This window comes from Crinia signifera, chromosome 6 (assembly GCF_055691185.1).
Source record: "Crinia signifera chromosome 6, ASM5569118v1, whole genome shotgun sequence".
Classification (NCBI taxonomy): Eukaryota; Metazoa; Chordata; class Amphibia; order Anura; family Myobatrachidae; genus Crinia; species Crinia signifera.
Genome location: NC_139222.1, coordinates 42597852 through 42622136, shown reverse-complemented (window position 1 = coordinate 42622136; position 24285 = coordinate 42597852). Strand labels below are relative to the sequence as shown.

Genomic DNA, 24285 nt, shown 5'->3' with positions numbered 1-24285 from the left:
AATTTTCTTTAATAACTCATGTCGACCTATTCCAGTGTTGACCTTTTTCATGCAGCCTTTTGGATTGTGTCGACCGTTTTCCACGTCAATTTAAACCGGTCGATCTTTTTCATGTGTAGACCTTTTCACTGCCGACCAATAGATCTAATTACTGTCGACTTAATGATCCTCACCCCTGGTCACAGCATCTATAAACTGTTATGTAGGACAGGAGACAAGTCCCGAAAACGAAAATATCATAAATTCCCAAACGTTGGGCAAAAGAAGCAGCCTCTGTGTTTTCCTTCACATGTAGTCATACAGGTAGAGTCGGACAACAGGAATAATAGGCGCTACATGATAATGTATTTATAGCATTCCTCCCAACTGTCCTGATTACAGTGGTATGGTCCCGCTATTTGGAGCCTGCCCTGATGTCCCTTGAGGGGAGGTGATCATGGCTGCTCTGCTTTGTGGAGCAGCCGGTGATTGCTGGATAGGTGCCGTGCGCAGCAAGGAGAGACGGGGCTGGGTACGCTGGCAAAGAGGATGGAAAACCCGGGGCCTCGATGCCCGGTCCCGCCCCCGTTGCACATAGCCCCGCCCCTTTCCAGGGCCAGCTGCATGCAGGTCCCACTGATCTATTGGTAAAAGTTGGAAGGCATGTTTGATGTTCTGTGTATACAATACATTCCTTTTTCTTTTTTCATAGTAGGATCGGCAGCAATTAGCTGTATGCTCTGGCCTTCGTCTGCGGATCTTCGCCTCCAATGAAGTGTATGGCCTTCGTCAAACATACATAAAAAAAAAAAATGCTACCCGATCTATTGTCTGCGGGCGCGGCCTGACGGGCAACCCGTACAGACAGACGTGATTCTAGTCTGGCTCTAAACACAGATATTTCTCCATTCTCTGGAGAGAAATTGGCCTCACACTCCTTGCTGAAACAGGTAAGGATCATATGGTCGACCTAAAGATTGTCGACAGTCATTAGGTCAACATACTGCAAGGTCGACATGGGTCAAGGTCAACAGGTCATTTAGTCAAAAAAAGCATTAGGTCGAAATGGTCTAGCTCAACATGGGGTTTTGTACTTTTTTTTTTTTACCCGAATGCCGACACAGTCAACATGGACACAGGATTAAGTGCACCGCATCCCCTCGCATGTCTGGCTGTGCTTGGCACTCTATGTTATTCTCCCACCACACCCTAGTGCAGGCATTCCCAACCACGGTCCTCAAGGCACACCAACAGTACAGGTTTTAATGATATCCAGGCTTGAGCACAGGTGACTTAATTAGTACCTGTGATTTGGATGAATCCATCTGTGCTTAAGCCTGGATATCACTAAAACCTGCACTGTTGGTGTGTCCTGAGGACCGTGGTTGGGAACGCCTGCCCTAGTGGATGGTAGGGCATGAAATTCCGCCTGTCGGCACATGTCGGCTCAAAAAAACCCCAAAAAATCCAGTGAAAAACCCAGTCGACCTAGACCATGTTGACCTAATGACCTGTCGACCTAGACCCATGTCGACTTTGCAGTATGTCGACCTGATGACTGTCGACCATCTGATACCGCTGATACAGATTAATAGATAGAGGTTATCAATCCGCACGGCCTGTAATTGGTATAGCTATCTCACCCCTGCATTCCTATATTAAGTATCAATTGGTAATGGGGGAGGCGCACCCAGGAATATGTATTAGACTTGGAAGCAAAGAAAGATAAAGTATTCCTACAAGGGGCAATCTAGGTTAGCATATATTAATGTTCTGATTAATGTTATAGGTACATTAATAAAGTGACCCAAGAAACAGAGAATTGGCTAAAACATGACCTTTATTGATTCAATAGGTGATTCATCGCGCCCTACGGGCGCTCTTCACACCGTCGTAAGGGGCTGCGCCCCCTTAATTTGTGAACATTTGTTTATGAGAAAGATGGTTAGAATTGTATGAAAGATGGCCTGTATTGCAACTTGAGTTATTGGTGAAATGTGTTAAATAGAGAGCATATGATGTGGAAGGGGGTGTGTATTGTTTTGTTTAATTAAAAAGCGGTTACAGAGTAAGATGTACATTGATAGTGTGGATGGTACAGTGACATTTGTGGGTGTGTGGGGGGGGGGGCTGTGTGTGCATGTTGTTTAGGTGTGTGTGTGCAATAGTATAATAGGGTGTTTCTGAGTCAGCGGCTCCCCACTGGCGGAGGTCACGACACAGGAAAACAGGAGGCTGGGTAGTGATAGGGGAGTGTGGGCATAAGGGGGACTAAAGAGGAGGGTGGGAGATACTGTGCAGCTTCTGCCAGTGGGTGAGGGTCCAGCATGGCAGTACAGGAGTACAGGATGGTGGCCCTTCGTCAGTGTCTCCTCCTACTGGGTGGGAGTTTGGGTGCATGAGAGCAGGAGGCTGGGCTATGAGGCATGATAGGGGCATGTGGGCAAAACAGCGTCAGCGACTCCCCAGTGGTGGAAGTTACGGTTCAGGAGATCAGGAAGCTGGGTAGTGATAGGGGTGTGTTAGTATACGGGGTACTAAAGAGGGGCTTAGGGGTGCCGTGAATTGCGGGAGGGGCGCTGGGGGTGCTGTGAATCGCGGGAGAGGGTCCGCAAAGCGTGGGAGGGGGCGTGAATTGCGCGAGGGGGGGTTGCGAATCGAGGGAGGGGGGGTGCGCGGGGGTAAGTGAATTGCAGAAGGGGGGGGCACGGGGCACGATGAATCACCTAGTTGGTTATATATTCTTGTAGAAGGATGGTAGGATGTTGCTGTCATTCAGAATGCGGGAGGGGGGGCGCGGAGGGTTTGCAGTGAATCGCGGGAGGGTGGGTCGTGGGGGCGGGGGGTTGCCGCAATGACAGGAGGGGGGTCAGGGGTGGGGAATCGCGGTAGGGGGGGGTCGTGGGGGGCACCGTGAACCGCGGGAGGGGGGGCCCGGGGGGTTGGCGCGAATCGTGGGAGGGGGGGTCGCGGGGTGCCGCGAATCGCAGGAGGGGTGGTGTCACGGGGTGGGGCCGCGAATTGCGGGGGGTGTGCTGCAAATCGCAGGAGGGGGGTCGCGGGGGGTGCCGCGAATCGCCACAAGAAAAAATCAACACAGAACGTTCAACACATGTAAATGTTGACATAAGTGTGGCACTTCATCGGTGTCCATGTCGACACATGAGAATGAATATGAAAACATTCAAAAAAAGAAAAATAAATCTTCAAAAACTCATGTCAACCTTTTTCATTGTCGACCATAGCCGTGCCAGTGTTTTGCATGTGCCATTTAATCCTGGGGTTGCCGTGAATCGCGCGTGGGGGTGGGGGGTGGGGAGGGAGGAGGTGAGGGGTGTCCGCGAATCACGGGAGGAGGGGTCGTGGGTGGACGCCGTGAATTGCGGGAGGGGGGGTCGCGGGGGGGGGGGGGTGTGGGTGCCGCGAATTGTGGGAGGGGGGGGTGCGGGGGGTTGCAGTGAATCGCGGGAGGGTGGGTCGCGGGGTTGCCGCAATGACAGGAGGGGGGGTCAGGGGTAGGAAAGCGCGGTAGGGGGGGGTCGTGGGGGGCACCGTGAACCGCAGGAGGGGGGGCCCGGGGGGTGGGCGTGAATCGTGGGAGGGGGGTCGCGGGGTGCCGCGAATCGCAGGAGGGGGGGTGTCACGGGGTGGGGCCGCGAATCGCAGGAGTCACCGGGGGTGCCGCGAATTGCGGGGGGTGTGCTGCAAATCGCGGGAGGGGGGTCGCGGGGGTGCCGCGAATCGCCACAAGAAAAAATCAACACAGAAAGGTCAACACATGTAAATGTTGACATAAGTGTGGCACTTCATTGGTGTCCATGTCGACACATGAGAATGAATATGAAAACATTGAAAAAGTGAAAAATAAATCTTGTCAACCTTTTTCATTGTCGACCATAGCCATGTCAGTGTTTTGCATGTGCCATTTAATCGTGGGGATGCCGTGAATGGGGGGGGGGGGGGGGGGAGAGGTGCATACCTCCCAACATGACCCTCTCCAGGAGGGACACATTGCTCTGTTTCTGGACTTTCTTCTTAATTTATGGATTACCATCACCTGTGCTTAAACACCTTTCTTATCAATTACCCTGTTTAAAACAGGTGATGACAATCATAAATTAAGATGGAAGTCCACAACCCAGCGTTACAGCTCCAGACACACTTTGAGTGACAGATGTAGCCAAATATATAAGAGATGTCCAAAATCAATGGCACTCCGGAGGCAGGTATAAGCAAAAGAAAAGCGTGTATTAGGAAACAAGCTTTCGGGGTTTGATCCCCTTCATCAGGATACACTACAGCTGATGAAGGGGATCAAACCCCGAAAGCTTGTTTCCTAATACAATTAGGTCCAATATGGGGTGGGGGTGTATAATGTACTGGGTGTTATAATGTACTACGGTGTGTTATATGGGGGGCAGACTTGCCTTCCCTCCTGCATTTTGCAGGAGGCTCCTGCTTTTAGCCCAAGCGCAGTGCCAGTATTCCCCAAAGCTGCCCCCTCTTACAATGTGGATTGCGCATGCGCAAGTTTAGAATAAATGGGGATGGGGATTGGAAGGATAGCTGGTAGTCCTGTGGGAAGAACACAGCACGTGGCCCCTCCCCAAGCAGTGTGTCAGTCACCATGCTTACAGGCTCACATCCCACTCCTGACACCCCTCCCTCACAGGTTCCCCTCTCCTAACTTTCTCCTCACATCCCCCTGACCACCTACCCACTCCACAAATGTATCCCTCTCCTGCTAACTCTCATCACATCCCCCTTTACCCACGGCACTGAGGTTACAGCCTCTGGTTCGTCTATTTTACATGTACATTCTTCATCGCTGTCTCCTTTCCCAGGACATGACTCCGGCACGGACGCAACTTGGCTGCTGACGTCTGACATCAGCAGTTCCTCACAGTCACCTCCATGCTGCCTGGTTAGTGCTCTCTTCTGCCCCATCTCCGACTGGCAGGGGTGGCGATACCCCTTCTAGCGCCGTCCGCGCGACCCCCCCTCCCGTCCTCCATCGATCTCCTCCTCCCCCAGCAGGTGTCACAGCAGGGAGGACATCCGGCTGCAGGGGGAGGAGGAGACACAGAGGGACACTGACAGCCGCCGGGATGTGACGGAGACCCCAGCAGACCACATCACAGGTATCGCTGGGGTCTCCGTCACCGCAACCCGATGCCAGCCGCATATGTTAGTACATATGTGGTAGCATCGTGGCGGCTGGCAGGCGAGGGGCGGCGATGTATATTAATACATCCCTCCCTGGGCCAAATGTACTAAGCTTGAAAAGTGATAAGATGGAGAGTGATAAACCACCAGCCAATCAGCTCCTACATGTCATGCCACAGTTTGAAAAATGACAGGTAGGAGCTGATTGGCTGGTGGTTTATCACTCTCCATTTTATCACTTTTCAAGGCTTAGTACATCTCACCCTCTATCCCTGACATCCTTTTCTCTCTTCCCCCTCTCTATCCTGGACACCCTCTCTCAGCCCTTTCTGTCTCTTCTCTCAAATCCTACTCTCCTCTCCTTTTCATCCCCTCTCTATCTCCGTCGCCTTCTCACTCTCACCCCCCTCTCTCTATCCCTGAGACCCTCTCTCTATTCCCTCTCTCTCTCAATCCCCCATCTCTCTATCCTTGACACCCTCTCTTTCTCTCCCCCTTCTCTCTCTTAGCCCTCTATCCGTTACACCTTCTCTCACCCACTCTCTATCTGTGACACCCTCTCTATTCCTGACATTCTCTCATCCCCTTTCTTTCTTTCTTCCCTCTCTCACAGCACCTTTCTCTATCCATGACACCTTCTCTCTTATCCCCCTTCTCTATATCCCTGACATCATCTGTCACCCCCTTCTTCTCATGCCCCTCTGACACCCTCTATCAGGGGCGTAACTAGATATTCGTGGGCCCCATAGCAAAAGTTTGTAAGGGCCCTCTATTTTGCAACTGATGGGGATAAATGTATGTAAAATATATTACTAGACAGGAAAGATGGGCCCCCTTCAGCTCTGGGCCCCATAGCAGCTGCACCCCCTGCACCTATGGTAGTTACGCCTTTGCCCTCTATCACCCCATTTCTCTCTTCCCTCTCTCTCAGCCCCTTTCTCTGTCCGTGACACTCACTCTCTCTTTCACCCCAATTATATCATCTCCAGCAACTCTCAGTCCTGGGAACTCTCTCTCTCACCCTCTCTTTATCCTTGACACTTTCTCACTCTTTCTGCCATTCCCTCACTTTTCCTTACAGCCAAATTATTTATCTCTTATCTTTCACACACTCTGACACTCTCTCATTCTCCTCCTCACGTTTCCTTCATTTACCCCCCCCCCTCTGACATTCTCTATCTCTCTCTTTCGCGCGCACGCACACACACGCTTTCTCTCTTTCACTTCTCTCTGTTTGTGCCTGATTCCCCCTGTCTCATATTCTAATAGGGTGGGACCTGCAGAGGAGATGTCTAGTTTAAACCCCCCCAAGGTGCCCTGTTTAAAAAAAAAAAACAACCACAAGTCTACCAAATGTATAGCATGTCACATATACTCTATATAATGGTGTATATGTCAGTATTATGCTCTGCTGTGTAATGTCAGCATTAGCCCTCATGTGTTATGTCAATGTGTAGCCCTGCTATGTGATGTCAGTCATGCTGTGTAATGTAGCTGTGATGTCAGGGAGTAGCCCTTCCGTGTAATGTAGCTGAGAGATCAGTGTGTAGCCAGTACTGCGCTTTGTACTTTCGTTTTTATGTGCCGCTGCAGGACACACCACTTGGTCACAGTAGACACACCCATATATGGAGATAGACACACCCCTTGGGTAGATTGTGACATGCCCCCTCAAGAGTGCTCTGCACAATGCCTTTCAGTGCGATCTATAATCGCCCTGAAACTAATTTTCAAAAGTAGGCAATTATGTGGTAAGTGCACATGTGCAGAACACCCCCTGAGCATTGAGCAACCTGTGGGTGAGGACTGGAGCTCAGTCTGTATGTTGGTCATGTATGTGACTCCCACAGGGCTGCTGCATGGTGCTCCTGGGGATATCTATGTGTATGGGCATACCAGTGTATCCTCAGCAGCGCTACTCTATGGCTCAGGTTGTAATATCTCAGCCCCAGTGCTGTCTGCATTATTATACACTGTATATTATCTATCTGCTTTCCCAAAGTGTGACACAGGTGTATATGTGGCATCCCAGAACTTGGGAGTGCCCCGTTTTGGAGCCCCGCCAGGGGTTTGTTTTGTTTAACATTGGTGGGCAGTGGTGCCCTTAACCAACATGGCGGACGGCCATTCTAACATGGGGTTGCCGAGCAACCAACCCGACGGAGCCGCAGACGATCAGGACTGACCTTTGAACTCTGCTGACGGAGGAGAGCGGGAACAGAGAGGGGAGGAGAGTGCTGGTGGCGCGAAGAGAGGAGGAAACGCCCCGCGTGAGGAGAGGTGAAGACGGGACGGCGCCTGAGAGAAGGAGGAAGGAGCGTGACGGAGCCGGAGAGGGAGAAGCGCACTGTCGGAGAAGAGGAGATCGGGCGCAGAAGAGTGACATCACCGCCGGGGAGCAGAGACGCGAGAGGTCAGGAGACGCGCACGTGGAAGAAGACCCAGAGGCAGCTCGCCCCGCCGTTGCCAGAGACCGGAGAGCCGGCGGAGTCACGGAGTGGGGCAACGCTGCGCCTGCAGCGCCCCCACTAGTGCGCCCCGGTGAAGAAGAAGGAGCCCTGCGGAGAGCTGAGTCCCTGTTCGTGACGGGCAGGAGCCTGCAACTGGATCCGGTCACCAGGTACCCACTACTACCAGGTGTGCACCCCGCCTGCCAGCCCCAGTGCAGTGTCCTCACTATTGTCAAGTGTGCACCCCGCCTGCCAGCCCCAGTGCAGTGTCCTCACTATTACCAAGTGTGCACCCTGCCTGCCAGCCCCAGCGTGGCTGCCCTCGTTGACTCTAGACACCCAGCCAGCCTGCCAGCCACAGCGGCGCTACCCTCAGCGTTGCCAAGCCCTCCTCAGAACAGTGTGCTTCCCACTCTCAGCCAATTGGCCTCTCAGTACTAACTGTCGCCCTAAAAGTATCCGACTGAGGCCAGTACAAAACGGGAAGGGGGCCCTTAGAGAGACCAGGACTCTAGCCCAGGAGGAAGACCCTGCCTTTCATTGCACCCCCTGCTTCCTCCCCATTGGGGACAAATTAAGAACAGCCTGCCTTTGCCTTGTTGCCTAACCCCCCAGTGATTGGGTGGTATTCATCAGTTCACTGCCGCGTTGAGCCAGTGACTACCAGCGTGACAGTTATACTCGTTGGCTTAGTGCCAAAACTCAGGGACTCAGTGTTCTTTTGATCTATGGACCGTTGTTATTGTTTACATTAACCGTATAGTATTACAGTGTTATAGAGGTTCAGTTGTAAGTCCTCTTGCTGTGTAACCCTTGCACTCTGCTGCGCACAGATTGCCGGCGGTATTGTTGAAGCCGAATATTGTGCGAGTTGTGGCCTACGGGTATTACAACTGGCCCCATTGCGCACAATATTTCTATTGTAGAACATTTTATATTACTTCTGTAATATTTACTAATTTCAGTGTATAGGTTGTGTGCCTGTTATTGATGGTAGGTTGTATTGTTATTATATGAACAACTCCTTCCTGTTCTAACAGTGATCTTGCACTCTGTAGCAGTCTAAATAAACCGTTCTGATCACCGCCGTAACGCGTGCTGACCGATTTGTGGGGTTGTTGTGAGGTATTGTTTCCCCGGGGAGTCTTGTCCCTCCACCCTCTGAACTGCAGGCGAGTGAAGCAGACCAGACACAGAGGAACAGCGCCAGAAGAAGCGTCCGGAGTTTCAGGTACCGGCCACACACATCTACACGTGATTAGGTTATATCACACTTGGCGTCCGCGAACAGGATTCAATGATGTCGGACTCGGACCAATCGGAGGCGCCCACATCAACCAGAAGGAGGAGACGACTTCCTGCATCACCTGGGGAAGGAAATCCAGCGGCACCAATCACCATGCCATACTACTTTGGCGCACCCTGGGTACCGACGTACTCGGGAAACAACACCCCAGGGACGCACACGCTGAAGGAATTCAAAAACCGGATACTTTCCATGACGCAGCTGTACCGGCTCGGCAACAAACAAGCGGTAGAAATATTGGTGGGGCAACTGAGAGGCCCAGCGCTACGGGAAGTAAGGACGTGGGAGGCCAACGAAAAAGAAACGGCAGAACAAATCTTTGAAAAACTGCGGGAGATCTTTGAATCGAAGACGATAGCCGATTTGAAGAGCCGCCTGTATTCAAGAAAGCAGCGACCGAACGAGCCTCTGCGGGAATACGCGCTAAGCTTGCAGGAAGCCATGAAGGCCATACAGCTGAGGGAAAAGACACCGAAGGAACTGGTAGATGAAACATTGACCAACCTCTTCATCGAAGGAGCGAGAGAAGAGGCAGTCAAGTCACAATTACGCATGTGGAGGCGGCAACAACCTGACAGCTCCTTCGCCAAATTTAAAGAGACCGCCCTGCAGATCCTGGGCATGAACCAGAGTGGCCGGGATGAAGATGAGGACTCGACGGAAGGAGAAGGCTGCTACCAGGCCCCAAAAGGGCAAATCACGGACACTCTATACCCGAACAGGGCCGTTACCCAACAGGCACAAGCCCCCGCGGAACCAAGCCCGCTCGATGTGCTGACTCGCCAGATGTCCGAACTAACGAATAATATGACGCGCATGTCGCAGAAACTAGAAGACTTAGACAGAAACCAAGGCAGAAGTCGACAAGGGGAGTGGCGGCAGGACCGTGGCCCGAGGAATCGCCCAAGATGGGAAGTCACCCGCGAGTCCGGCCGAAGACCATCTGATCAATTCGACCAGCAGGGGCGACCAATCTGCCGAAGGTGCCGGCTGAGCGGACACATCGAGAGAAGTTGCCCAGAAACGACTTTAAACGAGGGGACCCCGAGGCAAGGGACCGACCCTCGGGAAGAGATTCACTAACCGGTCCGGCACCACCAGCAGAATGGTGGCCCCGGTACGTCGGGGAATGCCCCCACCTGAGCATCAGGGTGAACGGGGTACAGCTGACAGCCCTGTTGGACACAGGGTCACAGGTGTCCACCATCAGGATCGCAGACTTCCTACAGCACTGGGCACAGAAAGACATCGTGTCTCCCCCCGCAACCTGGTTACACCTACTAGCCAGCAACGGCCAGCCCATCACCTTCCAAGGATATTGGGAAACTGATGTACAAGTGGGAAAAGCCACCCTGGACCAACAGGGGTTCCTAGTCACCACTAACTCCAATGAATACCTACCGCCGGTAATACTGGGCATGAACCTGCTTAGAAATTGCCCGGATGAAGTAGTAGAAGCATTACGGTGGGAAAAGAGAACAGCCCCCCCCAAGAGAGGAAGGCGTTGCAGCAAACAGTGCGACTGATCACGGGTCAGCAGAAGTTCATCAACAAACAAGGAGAAGTGGGGAAGGCCCGAATCGCAGACCGCCGCCCGATTCTCCTGCGACCAAACTCAGAGCAAGTCGTCTGGTGCAAGGCCAGGATGGGCCCGGGAAGTGTGCAAATGGATCCCTTGGAGATCTTAATGCTGGTATCCAGCTGCAACTATAGCATACTGTATTATTATGCTATAGTTGCAGCTGGATAAACCGCCAATGCATCTACCTGGCTACCCCGCTAGTGGGGAGCCAGGGTATACGTATCCCTGACATGCTTGTGGCTGAAGGAAGTCCGCGAGGCACGCTGCATGCAGCGGCGACCGGATTCTCTGGGACAGTGGTCCCCTTGCAGGCAGGTAGGGCAGGGTGCTACCTGCCTGTCTGACCGCGCTGTACTCTCACAGAACTGAGCCGCGCTGTACTCTCAAAGTACTGAGACGCGCTTTTAGAGCAATCCCACCTGGTTCCCTGCTAACAGGGACCCGGGGGCATACTTACCCCTGTCTTGTAGCTGCTGTACGCGCCGAGGCTTGCGGTCCGCGAGGCGCGCTGCATGCAGTGGCGACGGGGACCCCGAAACGGTGGTTCTGTCAGCCAGGTTCCGGAGGCAAGCTGCAAGCAGCTGCAACCGGTCCCTCAACAGCGCCCTCGTCGCAGGCAGATAGGGACAGGGACTATCTGCCTGTGTAGATCTTAAAAATCCGAAAAAATTAGAAAAGCCCAAGAGTGAGCTAACAATGCGCCCAGCTCCCGCAGGGCACATGCTAAGACTGCCTAGGAGAGGAAGTAGAAGGGGAGGAGTTAGTCACTGTTAATTTATTCTAAAGTGCCCAAGCTCCCTGTGGTCGCCCTTCTATTCCCCACTGTAACTCTCCAGTGTCACCTAGTGGAGGAAAGAGAAATAATGATGCAGCTGATAAACCTCCCATTCTCGGGTTACATACATGAGGATAAGATTGAATTAAGCACAAAGATGATAACAAGAGCCGGATGCCCCCCGACAGTCACTATACCGACATTGGAATCCCGACTGCTAAATGCCCGATGAGCCACCGAACCTGCACGGGGCTTCTTTGCGCTCGCTCCCTTGTCGGAGTACCGGTAGTCAGTAAATGTTAGGTAAAACCACAATTAGAAGCCAAATTACAGTATAAGTTGGCTGGGGGCGGGGTCTAATGTTGAGTCTGTTCCGCCACACCCCCTGAAAGCGGCCTGCGGTTGCTTCTCCCAGAGAGGATATTGACACAGAACCAACCAATCATCTCCCGGCATTATGCTAGCGCAGCTGTAAAACAACAGAAACTGCTCTAAATGCTTCTTAATCTTCTTCTTTTATCTCTGTCCAAGACGATGGATCCCTAGATCATGCACATGACATTCTAGGGCAGTGGTTCCCAACCGTGGTCCTCAAGTACCCCCAACAGTGCACGTTTTCCAGGTCACCCAGCAGGTGCACTCATTATTCAGACACATTTTAAAAGATCCACAGGTGGAGCTAATTATATCACTTGTGATTCTGTGTGGAGACCTGGAAAATGTGCACTGTTGGGGGTACTTGAGGACCAGGGTTGGGAACCACTGTTCTAGGGCAGTCATGTCCAGGGCCGGACTGGGACCAAAAATAGGCCCTGGCATTTTGAGCACACAGGCCCACCAGACGTGGGCGGGACCTTGCGCGGCTTAGCCGCGCCGCAGAAAGGGGGCGTGGCCTCATGAAAAGGGGGAGTGGCATCACAAAAAGGAGGCATTACACATTATTGAACACACCGTAATGCCCATCATACATTGCCAGATACACATGCCCCACAGTGCCAGATACACATGCCCAACAGTGCCAGATACACATGCCCAACAGTGCCAGATACACATGCCCCACAGTGCCAGGTACATATGTCCCACAGTGCCAGATACATATGCCCCACAGTGCCAGATACATATGCCCCACAGTGCCAGATACATATGCCCCACAGTGCCAGATACATATGCCCCACAGTGCCAGATACATATGCCCCACAGTGCCAGATACATTTGCCCCACAGTGCCAGGTAAATATGCCCCACAGTGCCAGGTAAATATGCCCCACATTGCCAGGTAAATATGCCCCACAGTGCCAGATACACACAGTATGCCCCACAGTGCCAGGTAAATATGCCCCACAGTGCCAGGTAAATATGCCCCACAGTGCCAGATACATATGCCCCACAGTGCCAGATACATATGCCCCACAGTGCCAGGTACATATGCCCCACAGTGCCAGGTAAATATGCCCCACAGTGCCAGATACATATGCCCCACAGTGCCAGATACATATGACCCACAGTGCCAGATACATATGCCCCACAGTGCCAGGTAAATATGCCCCACAGTGCCAGGTAAATATGCCCCACAGTGCCAGGTAAATATGCCCCACAGTGCCAGATACATACAGTATGCCCCACAGTGCCAGATACATATGCCCCACAGTGCCAGATACATATGCCCCACAGTGCCAGATACATATGCCCCACAGTGCCAGATACATATGCCCCACAGTGCCAGATACATATGCCCCACAGTGCCAGATACATATGCCCCACAGTGCCAGATACATTTGCCCCACAGTGCCAGGTAAATATGCCCCACAGTGCCAGGTAAATATGCCCCACATTGCCAGGTAAATATGCCCCACAGTGCCAGATACACACAGTATGCCCCACAGTGCCAGGTAAATATGCCCCACAGTGCCAGATACATATGCCCCACAGTGCCAGATACATATGCCCCACAGTGCCAGGTACATATGCCCCACAGTGCCAGGTACATATGCCCCACAGTGCCAGATACATATGCCCCACAGTGCCAGGTACATATGCCCCACAGTGCCAGGTAAATATGCCCCACAGTGCCAGATACATATGCCCCACAGTGCCAGATACATATGCCCCACAGTGCCAGATACATATGCCCCACAGTGCCAGATACATATGCCCCACAGTGCCAGGTAAATATGCCCCACAGTGCCAGGTAAATATGCCCCACATTGCCAGGTAAATATGCCCCACAGTGCCAGATACATACAGTATGCCCCACAGTGCCAGATACATATGTCCCACAGTGCCAGATACATATGCCCCACAGTGCCAAGGAAAGGGAATAGTTACACTGACCTGGGAGCTGATCACCACTGGGGGGGGTACTGCAGTAGTGCTCCCCCTGCACCAAGTGACTGCCTGCTGAGGGAGACTGCCTGGAGAGGGTGCCGGGAACACATGCTGTATGCAGGCGGCTTCCTGCTTGTATCTGCCGCCGGTGCGTCGGCAGCTGACGTCATGACGCTGCAGCGTCACATGACGTGAATATGCTAATGACGCCGGGGGTGGGGGACGCGGCGGTGCAGTGCACAATGAAGGCATCAGCGGTGCTACTGCACCGCTGCAGTCTTTACAAGAAATCGGCCCACAAGGCATTTGCCAGAAGTGCCAGATGGCCAGTCCGGCCCTGGTCATGTCCAACCTGCGGCCCTCCGGCTGTTGCGAAACTACAAGTCCCATCATGCCTTGCCATAGTTTTGCTATTAGCGAGTGCTAAAACTATGGCAAGGCATGCTGGGATGTGTAGTTTCACAGGAGCTAGAAGGCCGCAGGTTGTACATGCCTGCTCTAGAGCGTAAGCCAGTTTTGGCAGTCACATACAGTAGCTGGGGTCTAATGAACGATACGACCATATTGCTAACACTATCAGTTCTTATACTACTACTCCCAGCATCCGCCGCCATACACTACTTTACTATATACAGTTTCCCAGAGTGTTTGTGCCACAATAAATATAACAAAAGGCATTGTAACCCCTACGCATCATCTCAGCCGAGTCGGGTGCGGTCCGAAAGGGCCACCCCGAGGGGGGGCGCGGTGCAGTGTCCGCAGGGGGGGGGGGCACAGACAGCCTGCGCTGCTGTCTGCTACACCCTGCAGACAGCAGTAGCAGAGGAGGTGAATGGATGCCTGTGAGCGGCATCCATTCACCTCCCGGACAAGGGGTGGACGGGGGCTGGGGGCAGCCCAGCAGATTACCTTAGTGCTGGGCTTGCCCCCAGCGCAGCATTCCGGGTCCTGGCGGCGGCGATCGGAGATGACATAATCTCCAAGCGGCAGGGGGGATGAAGCAGGGATCAAAAACCTGGATGCGACCTAAATGTAGAGGGTGATTCAGACCTGCTTGATTGGCTGCAAGTAACTTTTTCGGTACATCTTTCTAGTATGGTGTAGGACAGTGGTTCCCAAACTTTTTTTTAAATCCCAACACCCAAGAGCAGTGGTTCTCAACCTCGGTCCTCAGGACCCCCCAACAGTGTACATTTTCCAGGCCTCCATGCAGGATCACAGGTGAAATACTTTGCTCCACCTGTGATCTTTTAAAATGTGTCAGTGAATAATGAGTGCACCTGCCGGGTGACCTGGAAAACGCAGACTGTTGGGGGGTCCTGAGGACCGAGGTTGGGACCCACAGACCTAGAGAGAGTATCAGAATTTTTTTCACAGCAGCGCTAGGCTAAAAGTTTCTTTATTGAAAAATGCCAAAAAAATATATATTTAGTTGATTGTTTATATCGTACTTAAAAGTAATTATGTGGTGAGGCAAGTGATTCACTTCTGTTATCACATATTTTACGATTGGCAGCCACCAGCACTGATTTTGCCTATTATTTTGACCATAATTATAATTACATGACCAGATTAATGTTTTATTCTCAAGACACTTATAAATACTCGCAGAGGTTTTTTAAATGCCACAAATCCTTTTCCAGGATGAGCTGAATTAAAACAGTAATAAAACCCACAATAAATATGACTGTTTGTTTTAGAGCAGTATTGGAGTTTAGGGGATTTACTAGTATCAGGGTAGAACAGAAAGCAGTTTATTAACCCCTGGGGTCAGTGTGATACTGACAGGTGTCACAACTGAAGATGTACTGTAACAAGAGACTGTTTAGAATTGGTAACGGTGAGCTGCGGTTATACAGTAGTGAAGAGTTTTCATAAAAGTGTAGAAAGAGGTGTTTATATATAAAGAAGGGGCAACATGCATGGGTAGAAATATTTGTGAACTGAACGTAGCAGCTGCCAGGTGAGTTGGCGGCAGTGGCGTAACTCCCGGAGGCAATGGAGACATTTGCCGCCGGGCGTTAGCCATCAGGGGGGGGCACAGAGAGCAGCTGCAGGCACAAGCAAGACACCCCAGCCACTGACCCATACTTGCCAATGCTCCCGCATTCTGCGCCTCCCGTAAAGCCAGTATGTGTCCCGCTGCCCACTTAATCCCCTGGAATCCCCAGCCATGTCTGCGAGTCCTACGCACCGCAGGCAGCATAGCTGCACAACAGAGGCAGCAAGCGGTGATCTCCCGCCCACGAGTGCAGGGCAGGCAGGAGAGGAGACCACAGCATCAGAGGCAGCAAGCGGTGATCTCCAGGCTACGAGTGCAGGGCAGGCAGGAGAGGAGACCACAGCATCAGAGGCAGCAAACGGTGATCTCCAGGCTACGAGTGCAGGGCAGGCAGGAGAGGAGACCACAGCATCAGAGGCAGCAATCGGCGATCTCCCGCCCCCGAGTGCAGGGCAGGCAGGAGAGGAGACCACAGCATCAGAGGCAGCAAGTGGTGATCTCCAGGCTACGAGTGCAGGGCAGGCAGGAGAGGAGACCACAGCATCAGAGGCAGCAAACGGTGATCTCCAGGCTACGAGTGCAGGGCAGGCAGGAGAGGAGACCACAGCATCAGAGGCAGCAATCTGCGATCTCCCGCCCACGAGTGCAGGGCAGGCAGGAGAGGAGACCACAGCATCAGAGGCAGCAAGCGGCGATCTCCCACCCACGAGTGCAGGGCAGGCAGGAGAGGAGACCACAGCATCAGAGGCAGCAAGCGGCGATCTCTCGCCCACGAGTGCAGGGCAGGCAGGAGAGGAGACCACAGCATCAGAGGCAGCAAGCGGCGATCTCTCGCCCACGAGTGCAGGGCAGGCAGGAGAGGAGACCACAGCATCAGAGGCAGCAAGCGGTGACCTCCAGGCTACGAGTGCAGGGCAGGCAGGAGAGGAGACCACAGCATCAGAGGCAGCAAGCGGCGATCTCCCGCCCACGAGTGCAGGGCAGGAAGGAGAGGAGAAAAAGAGGGGGGGGTAGCCGCGCTGTTTAAAATGAAAATATTAATAATAAATTATAATAGCATAAAAATGATGCAGAATGGACTGATTGTACAGTTAAAAGGAAATACAATTTATTATGATAAGACCAAATTGGGCTGATAAAACACAGGGAATAATCCTGGGGGGGTAAATCACACTGAGGGACTGTCCGTTCCTATTTCGCCTGGAATTAAAAAGTCATATGATGCAAAGTTGCAATGAGTAAAATGGGGTTACCGTCCACCAGTAGACATGCTGGAGGGGTGTGATGAATCTCTCCCTGGGACTCAAGGCCCGAATGGTGATGAGGGCCGAGTCACCGTCCAGAGTAGGGGAGACACCCAAGATGGAAACTCCCAGAGATGGTATTGGGGTCTTTCAAGATCCAGTTGGATGTCCACGGTTAGGTATTTCCCAAATGAGGTCCACGGCTGGTCCGGAACAGTCCAATAAAAAGTGGGGGGGAGGTTTGAAGAACACCTGACGCGTTTCGCCGTCTCAACGGCTTTATCAAAGGAGACCACAGCATCAGAGGCAGCAAGCGGCGATCTCCCGCCCACGAGTGCAGGGCAGGCAGGAGAGGAGACCACAGCATCAGAGGCAGCAAGCGGCGATCTCCCGCCCACGAGTGCAGGGCAGGCAGGAGAGGAGACCACAACATCAGAGGCAGCAAGCGTGATCTCCAGGCTACGAGTGCAGGGCAGGCAGGAGAGGAGACCACAGCATCAGAGGCATCAAGCGGCGATCTCCCGCCCACGAGTGCAGGGCAGGCAGGAGAGGAGACCACAGCATCAGAGGCAGCAAGCGGCGATCTCTCGCCCACGAGTGCAGGGCAGGCAGGAGAGGAGACCACAGCATCAGAGGCAGCAAGCGGCGATCTCCCGCCCACGAGTGCAGGGCAGGCAGGAGAGGAGACCACAGCATCAGAGGCAGCAAGCGGCGATCTCTCGCCCACGAGTGCAGGGCAGGCAGGAGAGGAGACCACAGCATCAGAGGCAGCAAGCGGCGATCTCTCGCCCACGAGTGCAGGGCAGGCAGGAGAGGAGACCACAGCATCAGAGGCAGCAAGCGGTGATCTCCAGGCTACGAGTGCAGGGCAGGCAGGAGAGGAGACCACAGCATCAGAGGCAGCAAGCGGCGATCTCCCGCCCACGAGTGCAGGGCAGGCAGGAGAGGAGACCACAGCATCAGAGGCAGCAAGCGGTGATCTCCAGGCTACGAGTGCAGGGCAGGCAGGAGAGGAGACCACAGCATCAGACGCAGCAGCGGATCCCTCCTGCTGTCAGATCCGCACTGACACTCAGGGGCGGATTGGCCATTATATTTACCGGGAAGTTTCCCGGGAGGCCGATGTCAGTGAGGCCGAATAACAGTAACAGATACAGTGACTCCTAGAATAGAAGGGGACTTATTTATGTATAAGCACTTCACACTGAAATCATTACCCCCACACACATACCGGAAACAGAGACAGTGCGCGGCGAAGGCGCACTGCAAAAATTTACACTGTAATGTCCATTACACATAACGCCACACATAGTAATGCCCATCACACAAAATGCCATGCACCATGGGGCTCACACAGGAGGCCATATTTAGACAGATTCTGGGGCTGGTGCAAGTTTCAATTGGTCAGTTGAAATTGTGTCTATAGATGCACCAATTAGTACTTCAGCTCCTGTAGTCAATGCAAGTGGGTGTCTCAGCCCTTACATATAAACATACAGGTACAATATGTATGTGTGTGTGTGTGTGATATCTATCTATAGATCACACACACACACATTGATAAGTCAACACACTCTCTTCACTGTAATTGCTGCAGCGTACACCATATATTGTATACAGAAACACAAACTTATGGTACTCAGCGGACTGTCACTAATGAATCAAAGCACAACTTGCTGCGTGTAGACATGCATATCTATAAGCAGCATGTTGTGATTTGATTCATTTGTGACAGTATGCTGGGTGCCACACGTTTGTCATATATATCCCATATAAACACACATGGGTACTTATGAGTTATCCGGGCGTCCGATTTTTAAATCGGGTCGGATCGGGCACATCGCATCGCATCGCATGCGACCATCGGATGCGATGCGATGCGATGACCCGATTTTTCCATAGGAATCAATGTTAAAATGGACTGAGTCCATTTTAACATGGAATTCAATGGGAAAAAGGGGTCCTTTTCATACCCCTACTATCCAAGTGGGCATGGAGTTGGATATAAACCTGTGGCGAGCGTAGCGAGCCACCGAGCCCGAAGCGTGGCGAGCGTAGCGAGCCCCGCGAGGGGACACGGAATACCGTCCGCTCGCCACGCTTCAGGCTCGGTGGCTCGCTACGCTCGCCACAGGTTTATATCCAACTCCATGCCCACTTGGATAGTAGGGGTATGAAAAGGACCCCTTTTTCCCATTGAATTCCATGTTAAAATGGACTCAGTCCATTTTAACATTGATTCCTATGGAAAAATCGGGTCATCGCATCCGATGGTCGCATGCGATGCGATATCGCATCGCATCGCATCTGATTGTATGCCTTAACTTAAGGCATACAATCAAAAAATCGGCAGCCCAGATAACTCACAAGTACCCACACATGTTTTGTTTACAAACCTTTAAAATCTCGACATTTGACAAACTGCCTATACAGTATATATAAAAAATACTTTTTAAAATCTTACATTGGAGTTCGTGCCTCTGCTGCTCTTTAGTAGGGGAAGAGCTTGTCTGGCTCTGCACTGAGCTGCTGTGAGAGGGCATGCCCAGCAACCCCCTTCTGCCAGATTTGTTAATTCTCTGAACAAGTGGCAGCCAGGGGTGAAAGGAGATCTCCGTCCATTGGAGGCAGGCTATAGAGGGTGCAGGGGGAGTTGCGGCCCCAAATTTACCAGCCTGCGGGGCAGCTGACAGTCTGGCCCCCTGCCCTGCCCGCCACTGCTCTGAACCCTTCCTCATACTTGCCTACTTTTGAAAAGTAGTTTCAGGGAGATTATAGATCACACTGTAAGGCATCGTATGGAGTGCCGTTGAGGGGGGAGTACCACATTTTACCCAAAGGGTGTGTCTATCTCCACCCATGGGCGTGTCTACTGTCACTCAGGGGTGTGCCCTGCAGTGGCAGGTAAAAAGTAAAGTACAAAGTGCAGTACTGGCTACACACACTGATATCTCAGCTACATTTTGACAGACATGGTGCTTGGGCTGGGGCCACATGCTGTGTCCCTTCCCACAGTACTACCAGCCTTCTTTTTGTGCATGCACAGTCCGGATTGTGAAAGGAGGCGGCTTAGGGTATTTCTGGAGCTGTGCTTCAATTTGCAGGCCACCGGGGTACTCAGCCACACATCATAGTACATTATACACAGCACCCCCCTCCCATATTACACCCTGTACACATATAATATATAACACTCTACAAAACACCATAATATATCACATGCAGCTTCCCCCCATATTACACCCATTACATATACACAGCACCCCCCTCCCCCATATTCACCCTGTACAAAGCACATTGCACAAAACACTATAGTATATTACATGCAGATTCCCCCATATTACCATATGCACAGCACCCCCTCCCCCATATTACACCCTGTACAGTACATAAAGCACATTGCACAAAACACTATAGTATATTACATGCAGATTCCCCCATATTACCATATACACAGCACCCCCTCCCCCATATTACACCCTGCACAGTACACACAGCACATTGCACAAAACACTATAGTATATTACATGCAGATTCCCCCATATTACACATATTTACATATACACAACACCCCCCTCCCCCATATTACACCCTGTACAGTACACACAGCACATTGCACAAAACACTATAGTATTTTACATGCAGATTCCCCCCCCCATATTACCATATATACAGCACCCCCTCCCCCATATTACACCCTGCACAGTACACACAGCACATTGTACAAAACACTATAGTATATTACATGCAGATTCCCCCCCATATTACACGTATTTACATATACACAGCACCCCCTCCCCCATATTACACCATAATACATTACACACAGCTAATACATGCAGCACGTTGCACACAACATATTCAATTATACATAGCTGCCCCATATTACACGCAGCACACACACATGATACACCAGCCCCCATTTCCTCAGTGCACACAGCACTCACCTCCTGGCTGAGGGCTCATGTCAGGGACTTGCAGGAGGGAACCAGACATGTGGTGAGGGAGGGAGGCGGAGAGGCAGGAAGAGCTGCTGGTCTGTGTAACACGGAGCTGAGTGTGGGGGCGGGCCCAGCCTCAGGGAAGCCCCGACTGACTGCAGTGCCAGATGAATGCTGCCTCGGCTAGGATCGTGGGAGGAAGGGTGACTGACTACCTATGCGCTCTGCACTGCTGGCTGCTCCTGATCTCAACTCAGGCAAGCAGAGCTGGCTCTGCCTGGCTGTAATCGTGCGGGGGGTGCCCGTAATTAGGAGGTGCCTGTGCACCCCCGGCACCCCCTGTTAGGGATGGACATCGATGGTCGATGTTTCGGAAACATCGATGTTTTTCTTTCGATGTTAGTGTTTTTACCATTTAATGGTGACCTTCCGATGTTTGTCACCATCGAATGCTAATCATTCGATGGTGTACCGATGGTGGCTTATTTTTTGTAATTCCCAAAAGCTATGCCTCCCCTGGCTGCTGTGTCTGTGTCAGGGAAACTTCCTAGGTTCGTTGGAGGCTGTCTGACTTTCTCTCTGCTTCCCTCCCTCTCCCTCTCTATGGTTGCTGTAGCTGCTAGGCAACAGGGCCCACTGCTAGTTCTGATTGGCTCTCCCTGACTCAGAGAGCCAATCAGAGCAAAAACCTCACCCTGCAGCACCAGTCACTCAAACAGCAGCAAATTTCCCAGACACAGAGCTCTGGAGGATTCAGAGAGGAGGAGAAGTCACTGAATGTTATACCAGCCCAGGCAAGCTACAATAATAATAATAGGTACACAATACAACTAGCTACAGATATTTGTGAATGTCAGTCACATACAACACTCATTAATATACTGCATTAGTATTACCAGGCAGCAACCACTATATGATCATCAGTGAAGTGTTGGTCAGAGATTGTCTGTTTCTGTGAATATAGTGAGATAGTGAGGAACAATATACACAGTCCTGGGGTACCAGTGGAATGAACCAAGATAAAGGTGCCCATACACTGCTGCGAAGTCTCGCAGCAGTGTACGGACACAGGACAGCCTGCAGGCTGCAGGGACCTTCCCGGCGGCAGGAACGCATGCGATCCGTTGTGATAGATTGCATGCATCCCTGCTTCCCACCCGCCTCACTGCCAGGAGGAACGGGTGGCTGCCTGCCGGTCTGAGCACCTGGTCGGGTCCGATGCGCATGGGACCCAACAGCATGTCAGGGAGAGGCGATTTGGTCCGATTTAAGGGGTCGATTGGTCGCAATTGGCCACAATCGGACCAAATCGCCTCAGTGTAGGGGCACCTTAACTGTTTTTATATATAGTGAACTATTTTTTATATTACGTGACCTTGTCGCTAGCGATTGGTCGCTCAGTGACCGAATTGCTGGTTATCAATATTTTACTGGGGACCAGTGATTCTAGCAAGTTCCTGCGACCAGCGACCGTCGCTGGGCTGCGGTGGGAGCGCACACACGGCGAAGGTCGCTAGGTATCACCGGCAATATGGTCACTGAGCGACCATATAGCTGACGATGGAAGCTAGAATCGCCTAGTGTGTAGCATTATAGTGGTGCCCCCACAGATCCTGGCACCCTAGGCAGCTGCCTAATGGTAGAGCCAGCCCTGCTCATTGCAATATTTATCTCACCATATAAATGATGTGATGACCACTATACCGTCATCTCCCTTATTTGTGTGTGTGTGGTTACACTTGCCTTAATAAATAGACATTTTCCTATCTGGAAAAATAGTGAAACCTAAAACGAGTTAGTTTACAATTTATCTAATTTTATTACATTTTTATTACTTGCTGTTAAAGTGTTAATAATGTGTACAAAATTATTATACTACTTCATCATTGGGTATTGTGTGAATATTATATATGTATATTATACACACAATGTCCAATGATAAAGTAATATGTTGCTCAGAGCCTGGGCCCTGCCACCAAACTCAATTACTACCTTACAAATCGCAATACTGGCTTTTGCGCATGCACTAGTCATATAACTAGTTTTCACCATCGAATACTTTTGATTCGATGGTTAGTTACCATCGCATCGAAAGTTTCAATGGTGGAAGCACTGCCATCATTTGATGGTTGGCTTCCGATGTCCATCCCTACCCCCTGTGCGCACGCCTATGCTCCCTTCAGTGTAAACACAATGACAGTGACACCTGACCTCTCTGGCTTCCTGAACAGGAAGTCACATGGTGTGCAATGGAGGAGCCCAGCAGACTCAGAGCAGCAGCCACACTACACGGAGCACAGACGCGGACAACAGGGGCTCAGGCAAGTCCTGGTGAAGATGGAGGAGGGTGCCATACCTCCCAACTTTCGAAGTTGGGAGGTCGGGACGTCCGCGCGGCGAAGCCGCGCGCGCTCCCGAAAAGGGGGCGCGGTCTCGCGGAAAGGGGGCGTGGCCTCGCGGGGTGACGCGAAATTCGGCCACGCCCCCGTTTTCGCCGCTCGTCGGCGCTGAATAGACGCTGTGCGCATGCGCACAGCGTCTATTCTCGGGAAGCTGGGGGGGCTCCCAACTGTCCCCCCCACCGCGGGACAATGGCGGCCCCGGGCGGGACGCGGGAACGTCCCCGAATATCGGGACGTTCCCGCGGGAATCGGGACAGTTGGGAGGTATGGGGTGCCAATAATGTTTGCTGGGAGGGGGTGGGGGTGTCATTAATGTTTTGCTTGGGGTGACAGCAATGTTTACTGGGGGGGTCATATTTGATGGGAGGGGGGTTTCAGTAAATGATGTTTGCTGGGTGTATGTCATTCATGTTTTGCTGGGGGTGTCAGTAATGTATCATGGGAGGGCGGGGGTTGTCAGTAAATGATGTTTGCTGAGGGGGGGTTGTCTTTAATGCTTTGCTGGGGGTGTCAGTAATGTTTACTGTTTGACTGTGTGTGTTTAAAATAAATATGGGTCACTAAGCGTTGTGTAATGTAAACATGGGGCACTACATGCTGTGTAATATTAATATGGGTCAGTATGCGTTGTGTAATGTAAACATGGGGCACTACATGCTGTGTAATGTGAGTATGGGTAACTATGGGCTGTGTCATGTGACTGTGGGACACTGCGCTGTGTAATTTGACTATGGGTCACTACATGCTGTATAATTTGACTATGGGTCACTATGCGCTGTGTAATCTGACTGTGGGGCACTATGTGCTGTGTAATGTGAGTATGTGTAACTACTGGCTGTGTCATGTGACTGTGGGACACTGCGCTGTGTCATGTGACTGTGGGACACTATGCGCTCTGTCATGTGACTGTGGGACACTGCGCTTTGTAATTTGACTATGGGCCACTACCTGCTGTGTAATTTGACTATGGGTCACTACGCGCTGTGTAATCTGACTGTGGGACACTATGTGCTGTGTAATTTGACTATGGGTCACTACGCGCTGTGTAATCTGACTGTGGGACACTGCGCTGTGTAATTTCACTATGGGTCACTACATGCTGTGTAATTTGACT

At 51.8% G+C, this 24285-nt stretch overlaps 1 long non-coding RNA gene across 4 annotated transcripts in view; it reads right to left on the bottom strand.

Moving 5' to 3' along the window:
* LOC146007592 (uncharacterized) overlaps window positions 1-21445 on the bottom strand; it is a 63495-nt gene extending 42050 nt beyond the window's left edge. For 3 of the 4 annotated variants that reach the window (XR_014444360.1, XR_014444362.1, XR_014444363.1), the window contains exon 1: window positions 20776-21445. This is a non-coding gene — a long non-coding RNA (uncharacterized LOC146007592). Of the gene's footprint in view, window positions 1-19292; window positions 20475-20775 lie in introns of those variants that run through there. The other variant, XR_014444361.1, reaches the window with a different exon arrangement.
* Between the last annotated feature and the right edge of the window lie 2840 nt (window positions 21446-24285).